Here is a 10,350-nt window from a genome sequence, read left to right on the forward strand (position 1 = left end):
CTGTGGATACTAGGCACTCTGTCTGGTTGGTGTTGGTTGGAATCCTCTGCGACAACATAAGTGCTCCTCTGTCCTGATATCAATGACTTCAGCTAGTTTTAACGCCATCAACTGTCGTGTCACCTCTAAGGAAGAATGTTCAGTAGTAACTCGTTAATCAATAAATCAATGCTCAATTGAAAGACGTCTTTGTTTTCCTCGTCTAATTCCCTGTCTGTGTGGCATCAGTCACATTACCTCTTTCCTTTTGAAAAAAAAAATAAGTTGCGTCCAATCGGACGGCTTCCAAACTGGCCACCATGATGGCAACTGCGAGATGCCAGAGTGGAGAAGTGTGTATAATAGTTGCTTTCCAATGAATTTGCATGAGAGCTCATCATACACCCAATCCCCCCCCGTCCCCTTATAACAATCACCTTAACTTACGCACAGTGGAGAGAGAATTAATAAAATGATCTTATAGATGAGAAAGGGTTGCACACGCACTATAATTCAGTAATGTTACTAATCAATCTCTATGCTCAATAGACATAAAAAAGGGCAGGAACTAGAATTCGTAATCAGACTGATAAATGACAACAAAGTTAAAAATCACAAACGTATTTCTTTTATCTATTACACATGTAAGTATGCGATGCACTGAACAGTGCTTTAATAGAACAAAACCAAGAAACTAAATTCCTCCAGAACAGGTCATGAAGGCCCAACGGCCTCGGCCCACAGTCGTCGATGGATGCGGATATGGAGGGGCATGTAATCAGCACACCGCTCTCCCGGCCGTATGTCAGTTTCCGAGACCGGAGCCGCTACTTCTCAATCAAGTAGCTCCTCGGTTTGCATCACAAGGGCTGAGTGCACCCCGCTTGCCAACAGCGCTCTGCAGACCGGATGGTCACCCATCCAAGTGCTAGCCCAGCCCGACAGTGCTTAACTTCGGCGATCTGACGGGAACCGGTGTTACCACTGCGGCAAGGCCGTTGGCTCTTTAATAGAACAAGGGTACAAAATAATGGTGTTGAGAATAAGTAGTTGGCAAGTTATTTAAAGGGGCACCTACCGTAAATTACTGAATACTGTAACCCATTATGAGTGGTCAATCAGCAGAGATAATGATAAACACCGACTCTGCGACAGAACACAGGAAATGAGAACTCTCCGAAAAATCCAAGTGAAAAATCGTGGTTACTGTACCGCTAAAAGGAGAGCATACGCTGTCGATGGCGGCAGAGAAGAATTACAGGCCCCTATTACGCCGGTGCAGCAACTACTTAACCACCAAGGCCTCAGGCAGTGTGTGGACAGCAAACAGCAGTCGCCGGCGCTGTGGCCGAGCGGTTCTAGGCGCTTGAGTCTGGAACCGCGCTGCTGCTACGGTCGCAGGTTCGAATCCTGGCTCGGGCATGGATGTGTGTGATGTCGTTAGGTTAGTTAGGTTTAAGTAGTTCTAAGTCTAGGGGGCTGATGACCTCATATGTTACGTCCCATAGTGCTGAGAGCCATTTGAACCAAACAGCAGTCGGATGGTGCAGTCGATGACCGCTGTACTGCTGGTCTCTCTGATGGTCGATAACCGCGGATAAAGCCCGATAAGATAAATTCCAGAAAGAACCTAAATTTCTGTCCAGATCACCGACACAGTCTTACTCCTAGGTCTGTGCAAGAGTATCTCCAGGAGCAGACACAATCAATATACCTGTTCTCCCTGACAGTCCAGAGGAGACTCAATGTCTTGTGCACAGTGCACTTCGCGACCTCACTAGGTTCGAATGTTTCCAATCATAGAAGAAGCGGGAAAATATGTCAATGATCTCCGTTCAGTGCCCTCCATACAATTTCAAAATGCTGAATAGCAACGTTCTTGTATCAATCGCGGTAGTTGCCGCCAATTTTCAGTATGGCTCTTTGACATCGCATAGAATCTTCTTGGATTGCCCAGTCATCCCCTTGCATTTGATGGGCAGTGTGAAAAAAAAAGACCCCCCCCCCAAAAAAAAATGGACAAAATATCGCCTGGACGCTAGGCGCAGGTGTATCCAGCATTCTGTGATTTCAGACCTTGTAATATTTGTGGCTTGTGCAGGCATCATATTGAGGTACAAAAAGATCTTCTTAGAGCAGTTGAGAAGGCAGCAGTGGCAGGATGACGTAATGTGGTTTGATGTAGCGGTGACAGATGGTTTCTTTATGTAAGGGGAATGTGAGAAGTACCGCGATTGGCTGCTGCGTTCGGTAGTTGCGCGCCAAAATGACAATCTTCCAGAATAATAAACAACTGCTATACGAAAAGGGAGACGAAGCACTTCGGTGATCGGATCGCGCCTAACTTGGATGGCGGGCGAAGTGGTTCGGCTGTAAGATCAGAGCTGGTTCGGCAATCTCGGAGGACATGTTGTCCGCCGCGGTATCAATTAAGACTTAGTAATCAATGGTTTGTTAATACAGCTGGTTGGGCAGTGTCGGAAGAGACATGTAACCTGCCGCGGTCGGTTTATTAAGCAATGTCTGGTTATTTGGACATATAGTTGAGAACAATACGGAGTTCATTAATTTTTTGAAGAACAGATATAATTTGTGACTCTGAATTTGAGCGTAGTTCTGCAGTTTCTCGTGTTCTGCTAATAAAAAGCGAGTAGCATCCCTTATAAACAAACTGCTCGGAAATTTAATCATTTCCAGAACAACAGTTCCTCGCTAAGAGTTTCTTACAGCCTCCAGATAACGGATTCACGACCTACGTGCTGTTTTCTGTGCAGGGAACAACTGTTGAAGACTGCAGGTTGGTGAACCTTTATTACACCTTATGCATTCCACTCTGGGCTGTGGAAGCAAATAGGCACCTCGCGTATACTGCAATCTTAGTACAAATGAGATCAGTGACGCGTCATCTGTGGTAACACAGAGGTGGTATGAAGGAGAGAAACGTTTTTGAGGGAAGAGGTTTATAATACACACGTATATATCACACGCTGGCTCCAGGAAGACGCTCTTGTCATCGGCTCATGCTTAATGCAGTGGCCAAGAGCAGAGGCAGGTCGGCCGCCCTCGTATCGCAGAAAAGCCGGCCCTGTCCGACTTCACGTTTTTCTGCCACACTCAACGCACGTGGCCCTAGCCCAGCCCTAGTTCACCCACATAGAGACAGAAGAGTAAACAATGTCCCAAACCAGTTGAAATATTATGAATAAAAATCGGAGTCCGCATAACCGGTGTAATTTACAGCAACGACCTTTCTCGGCCCGCCCCCACTGAGACACATTAATAAAATGCTATACAAAAGAGAGAGAGAGATAATCGAATGAAGGCAGGCCAGAAGTGGCTTGTAAACTCGCAAACCTTATAATCCCCCCCCCCCCCATTCCTCCCCGCCCGTCTGTTATCTCATAGTGCTTTGCCTCTAAATTTCTGTGTAACCGCGTGATTTAGCTTTAGAAGTGTGCCTTCACATGTAACGGCCACGCTGTACTCGCTGCTCGGTACGTTCGATTTGTTACCTATTCGTCTTTTGTTATATTTCTTTCCCCTGTTCTCGTCACTCGTAGCCAAATGTTCCCTTCGAAACTCTTAAAACCTCTGGGTCTTTTAATTGACAGAGGTCACATATCCTTAATTTTCTATCTTATACCAGTTTTAATATTTTTTCATTTTTGATCTGCATTGGTAAGCAAAAAATGTGGTCAGAGTGGACGTCTGCCGCTGGAAATGTTTTACAGTTAAATAACTGGTTTCGAAATCAAGAGGTGCCTCGAACAGAATAACCTGCTCCATACCAACCAGCACAGAATGCGAAAATATAGGTCATGTTAAGCAAAAGCCGTGGTTTTTCTTTATGTGAATCGGGGCAATAAGATCAGTGAAATTACATCTGTTCGGCAAGGATAAACAACTACGAACCTGTCATCCACTCATGAGTCAAAGAGAAATAGCTAGTTGATTTAACGTAATGAAGCTCGGAGAAACCCGCACTTCCATTAGACCACCAGCGTCGTCTTGCGATATGGCCATTGGCTCAAATGGCTCTGAGCACTATGCGACTTAACTTCTGTGGTCATCAGTCGCCTAGAACTTAGAACTAATTAAACCTAACTAACCTAAAGATATCACACACATCCATGCCCGAGGCAGGATTCGAACCTGCGACCGTAGCGGTCGCTCAACTCCAGACTGTAGCGCCTAGAACCGCACGGCCACAGCGGCCGGAGATATGGCCATTGCATTAGCAGACTGGTGGCGCCGGGGAACATTTTGACGAGTGCTTTGTAAACAATAGCTACTATAAGATGAACAAAAATGTGGTTCTCTGCCTGTTTCCAAGAATGTGAGCAAGGAGCACGTCTGCCAAAGACAAGATGACTCGAGAGTGAATATCGCATCGGCGCCGTGAAGCCCCATACACAACATCTCTCTGATTCGTAACTGACTCCACCACCGGGAGACGAATGAGGGGCGTGTTTCACAACATCGTTCTGTCGTGGGGCCGACTCGCCACACACGACGCGATTGTCAGCGAACCTCAAAAGAGTCAGTTCCCCCAACCTTGCAGGCTTAACCAACATTTTGTGAACAGGCCGCAGAAGGGGGCTTCCAACTGTTTTCTGCTGGACTGAAGAGAAAGGAACCGTCCCCATGCAGTCAGAGGTTGCCCATACGAAACTCTAGCAACATGGTGAGACACTACACTGACGAAAAAAAATCTCGACACCAAGAGGAAGTTGTGAGACATGAACGAAAGTTGACAGGTGTGTTTCTACATCTGAAAGATGATATCTATTGGCTGGCTCTGAGCACTATGGGACTCAACTGCCGAGGTCATTAGTCCCCTAGAACTTAGAACTAGTTAAACCTAACTAACCTAAGGACATCACAAACATCCATGCCCGAGGCAGGATTCGAACCTGCGACCGTAGCGGTCTTGCTGTTCCAGACTGCAGCGCCTTTAACCGCACGGCCACTTCGGCCGGCTGATATCTATTCACATTTCGCACCAGTCCCACAAGAGGCACTAGTAGCGCCGCTATGAGGATGAAAATGAGGTTTGCTTCAAATAAACGCTGAGAACCGTCGTCGTCGTTGGTCACTTTTGAGGTTGGACGTGGTGTGTTCATGTTAGTTAAGAACGCCTCAAAGGCGACAAGGATTCCATTATCAACACGTCACTGAGTTTGAAGGAGGTCGTGTAATAGAGCCACGAGAAGCTGGATGTTCCTTCTGCGATATTGCAGAAAGATGTGGCAGGAATGTAGCCACTGTACTCGCACATGAGTGCTGGTAGCAGAGGCCACAAGAATGTACAGTCGCAATAAGACCGGGCTAAGGACGGCTATGTACGAAGGTTAACTGAAAAGTAATGCCGCCACCTTCGTAACTCTTCAACAGTTGGCAGCATTGGTATGCGGCAGGTACTGGCTTGTTCCGTAGCCTCTTCTCTACAGCTCCAGTTGGCGGGAAGCCTTAGCATTGAACGGTTGGGTTGTTACAGTGTAAAGTGTGGAGCCCTGCGCTGACGATCGGTCAATGCTATTTAAGCAACGAGCAGTCATTGAATTCTTGACAACAGCAGGTGTCACCCCAAAGGAGATTCATCAGAGGAGTTTATGGTGATTGTGTTGACGTGGGTACTGTGAGTCGTTGTGCGAGTAAGTTTAAAGATGTTGGGGCGGGAACATCTCGCCTCCGTGACAAACAAGAAATTGGACGTCCTGTGACAGCAACCACCGAGTTTCCCAAGCAAAATGTTGACAGATTGATTCGGGACGATCGTAGTATCAGTGAGAAATTGCAAGCACAATCAGCATTTCACAAGAACGTGTGGGTCCATTAGTGCTTTGCGTTGCAAACAACACACTTCACGTGCCACGACAGCAGAACTTCAGAGACTGAATCTGACCACTCTATGGCATCCTCCATAAAGTCCGAATTTAGCACCGTCTGACTTCCGTCTGTTCCCGATAATGAAAGACGATCTGCGGGGACGACGTTGAGAGAACTGTGAGACTGTGGTTGCGGAAACAGAATGTCGACTTCTTCCATGACGGCTTCATAAAACTTGTTCGTCGTTGGTAGAAATGCATCCAATTGGCTGGTGATTATGTGGAAACGTGAAAACTATTAATTAAAGGTCACATTCTAAGGATTATTTCTGCGTTTTATTTATTAAAATATTCCTATCCAAACCCAACTAACGAAGGTGGAGGCATTGATTTTCATTCAATCCTCGTCGCATTACCGAGAAGGAAGCCGGTCGTATTCGATGTATGGTTCTGGGGAGTCGCACTGCATCTGCAGCAGCAGTCAGAACACCAGTCGGCACCACAGTGACACAACGAACCCTTACAAAACGGTTTCTGCAAGAACAGCTCCGGGCCAGACACCCTGCAGCGAGCAGTCCATTGGCCCCAAACCACCAGCGTTTGTGACTTGAGTCGTGTCCAGCAAGACCTCACTGGAGGTTGTTGTGTTTTCTGATGAAAGGCAGGTTCTGCCACTGATCGCCGTGTGTTGGTTCGGAGCCGGCCGAAGTGGCTGTGCGGTTAAAGGCGCTGCAGTCTGGAACCGCAAGACCGCTACGGTCGCAGGTTCGAATCCTGCCTCGGGCATGGATGTTTGTGATGTCCTTAGGTTAGTTAGGTTTAACTAGTTCTAAGTTCTAGGGGACTAATGACCTCAGCAGTTGAGTCCCATAGTGCTCAGAGCCATTTGAACCATTTTTTTGTTGGTTCGGAGGAGGTCCGCTGAGGGTCTGCAACCAACCTGCCTCCGTGCTACGCACACTGGACCTACACCCGAAGTTACGGTCTGGGGTGCGATTTCGTGTGATAGCAAGAGTACAGCACTCTCGTGGTATCCTACGCAGCCTGACTGCAAAATTGTACGTCAGGCTGGTGATTCGACCTGCTGTGCTGCCATTCATGAATAGCATTTCAGGAGGCGTTTTCCAACGGCGTACCGCTAGCTTGTACACCGCTGTTGTAACGCAACATGCTCTACAGACTGTCGACGTGTCGCCGTGGCCTGCTCGAGCACCAGATCTGTCCCCAATCGAGCACATATTGGACATCATCGGAGGACAGTTCCAGCGTCACTCACTATCAGCATCAATCTTCCCTGTATTGACCGACCAACTGGAACAGGCATGGAACTACAACCCACAAACTGACATCCGGTCATGTACAAAACAATGAATGCACGATTGCGTGCTTACATTCGACATTCTGGCGGTCACATTGGTTGTTAATGTACCGCTATTTCAAATTTGCAGTGGCGTATCTCGCACTTGCATTAACCTGTGATTTTGCAGTGTTAATCACTTAAATGTGTTACGTAGACAAATGTATTCCGAAATTTCATTGCTCAACATTTATTAGTTTTTCGATGATGTAAATTTTTTCCGACACTGTAAGTAATGGAATACATTTTATCGATGACCAGTTTCAGTTTAAAAAATGCGGACTTTGTTGTGGAACATAATGGAATATTCCCGATTGACCATCTATAGTGTCATGACGTACCGACGGTTAGGGTTGCTATAGGTAGCTTTCAAAATGGCGTCTGTGACGGAGGTTTGTATCAAGCAGAGACCTGTCACTCCTCATAGTAAATAAAAGCACGGTGAGTTGCTGGGCGAGGCGTCTCCCATCATGGCAATAAGGTCGTGGAAACCCGTCCCACCTCTCGCACCCCGACCGGTCGCACACAGCTGTGACTCCTGCACTGGTGGAACGTGCGGACACTCTCATTCGAGGTGATCGACGTATCACAATCAAACACCTCGCTGCACAACTGGACGTCTCTGTTGACAGTGCTCACACCCTCGTTCATCAGTTGCGGCACTCAAAAATGTATGTCCGCCGGGTTCCTCGCCGCCTAATATAAGAGCATAAAGAGCAATGTGGACGATAAATAGTTTAGACAAGAAGAGAATAGAAGCTTTCGAAATGTGGTGCTACAGAAGAATGCTGAAGATTAGATGGGTAGATCACATAACTAGTGAGGAGGTATTGAATAGAATTGGAGAGAAGAGAAATTTGTGGCACAACTTGACTAGAAGAAGGGGTCGTTTGGTAGGGCATATTCTCAGGCATCAAGGGATCACCAATTTAGTATTGGAGGGCAGCGTGGAGGGTAAAAATCGTAGCGGGAGACCAAGAGATGAATGCACTAAACAGATTCAGAAGGATGTAGGTTGCAGTAGGTACTGGTAGAAGAAGAATCTTGCACAGGATAGAGTAGCATGGAGAGCTGTATCAAACCAGTCTCTGGACTGAAGACCACAACATCAACAAAGAGCAATCAAGGACCATCTGCGAGGAGCTGCGAGGCTCATTGCGACAATTATTTGTCTAACATCGTCTCAGGCACTGAAACATGGGTTCTTCACTTCGAATCGGAAACAAAACAACATTCCAAGGAGTGGCACCACACCACCTCTCCTCTGATGAAAAAGTTCAAAGCCGCGTCCTCAGCCAGTATAGTCATGGCGGCGGCCTTCCAGACCTCGGACGTTGTTATTCTGTTTGATATCCTCCCTCCCTCATGGTGCAACGATCAGCTCTGAAGAGTATTGTGTTACCCTCAGGAAATTGAAGATATGATTTCAGCACTGAACGGAGATTTTGTTGAAAATTAGGGCTTTGTAGCCAAAAGAATGAGGAATAATATGGTGTATAGAAATCCTGAATAAAACAAAATTTGTTACATTGCTTATTGAACGCTCCTTGTTGTTTACGAACGATTTCAATTGCTCAGTCATTGCTTCACAGAGATATATCTAAATTACATGGTAAATGGGATTCTCTAAGAGGTTATTCTTCAATCTCGTGCAATTCTTGATATCATTTCTGATGTTCCTCGTCTTTTCTCTTCTGCGTTGGGGCAACAAGCATAGTATGAAACCAGTCGGTCAGTTAATTTACAGACTCTAAATGACCGACTCGTTTGAAATTGTGCACTTCATAATATGTAAAAACGTCCTGTCCTATGAGTATAGTATCATTGAGTAACGATAAAATTCTGTCAACTGTTACCTGTGTGGATGTAAAATGGTATGATCGTATTGCCTCAGTTGCACGTAAAGCAGGTGGGATACTTCGGTTGATTGGTGGGGTACTGGGAAAATGCAATCAGTCTACAGAGGAAACTACAAAACTAGGTAGAGCGATGCTAAACGTACACTTTGAAAGGCTCCACGGATGGGGACTGGTCAATTTGGCTGCTGCGAGAGTGTCACGGAAATGTTGTAAAGACTCAAGAGGGAGACACCTGATGAAGAACTATCCCATGGAACACAGTTTACAAAGTTTGAAGAATAAATGAAATGATCCTGTGTCGTTGATGGCCGATAGGGCTCATACGGGGAAGTTCGGCCGCCAGGTTACAAGTCTTAGTTCAGGCGACGCCACATTGAGCGATTTGCGCGCCGCCTGGTAGGCAAACACGCTGTCACTCAGCTAAGCAGGCGACCGTTTGAAGAATAAATGTTAACACAAGAGTCTGTATATATCTTGGGACATGTCTAGAACCCCATTACTCCCTTGGTGAAATGTGTGTGAATTCGTAAGGGACCAAACTGCTGAGGTCATCGGTCCCACATTACTCCCAACTGGACGATTTACACCGTACACAGAAAGCTTTAGGGAGTAATGCTTTCCGCGTTCGCTACACTGTACGGCCAACATCCGACAAAAACGAAAGTCAAAAGGCGTGCGCCCACTGCAATCGTTATACGAGCTCTAACAAACGAAGAGGAGGAACTTGGTAGTGACTGATGAAAAGGTTAATGGTGAATCTCTTGAGCACCGCAAATCATGTAGGATATCTTGGCAGTACTTCGAATAGATATGAGGTAGAATGATCACGTAAAATCATTAACAGGAAATGCGGATGGGATGACTTGGATGTGTTGAAAGAGTCCTTGGCGAACGCAGTGCATCTGCGAAGGAAATCGCCCACAAGACGCTAGTGCCACCAGATTACTATTCCAGCGTTTGGGACTTATTATGCAGTAAGCATGGCAAAAGACACTGAATAAATTCCGACACGCAGTGCTATGACCGTAACAGGCCGACATACCACACACGGAAGTGTGACAAAAATGCCAGACGTATTTCTCACGAAACACTAAATTTATAGAACCTGTATAAGACTATGGGACCATCATGCTGTCAACATCCTACATCTAGCGTATGGCTCGTGAGAGTAAGATAATAGCTAACAGGGCACGTACAGAGGTACGTAGACATATTACTTTTGAATACATTATGGGAGTGACAGTGATCAATATGTTACAAATATTTACTTTATTAAAAACAGTCTTAATCACAATTTATTTAGCACGGTGACCTGTTTCGACCACTA

The 10,350-nt window shown here is 46.1% G+C and overlaps 1 pseudogene; it reads right to left on the bottom strand.

Moving 5' to 3' along the window:
• Nucleotides 1–864: 864 nt before the first annotated feature.
• LOC124712623 lies at nucleotides 865–982 on the bottom strand (annotated as a pseudogene).
• Between the last annotated feature and the right edge of the window lie 9,368 nt (nucleotides 983–10,350).

Source organism: Schistocerca piceifrons, chromosome 8 (genome assembly GCF_021461385.2).
Source record: "Schistocerca piceifrons isolate TAMUIC-IGC-003096 chromosome 8, iqSchPice1.1, whole genome shotgun sequence".
Classification (NCBI taxonomy): Eukaryota; Metazoa; Arthropoda; class Insecta; order Orthoptera; family Acrididae; genus Schistocerca; species Schistocerca piceifrons.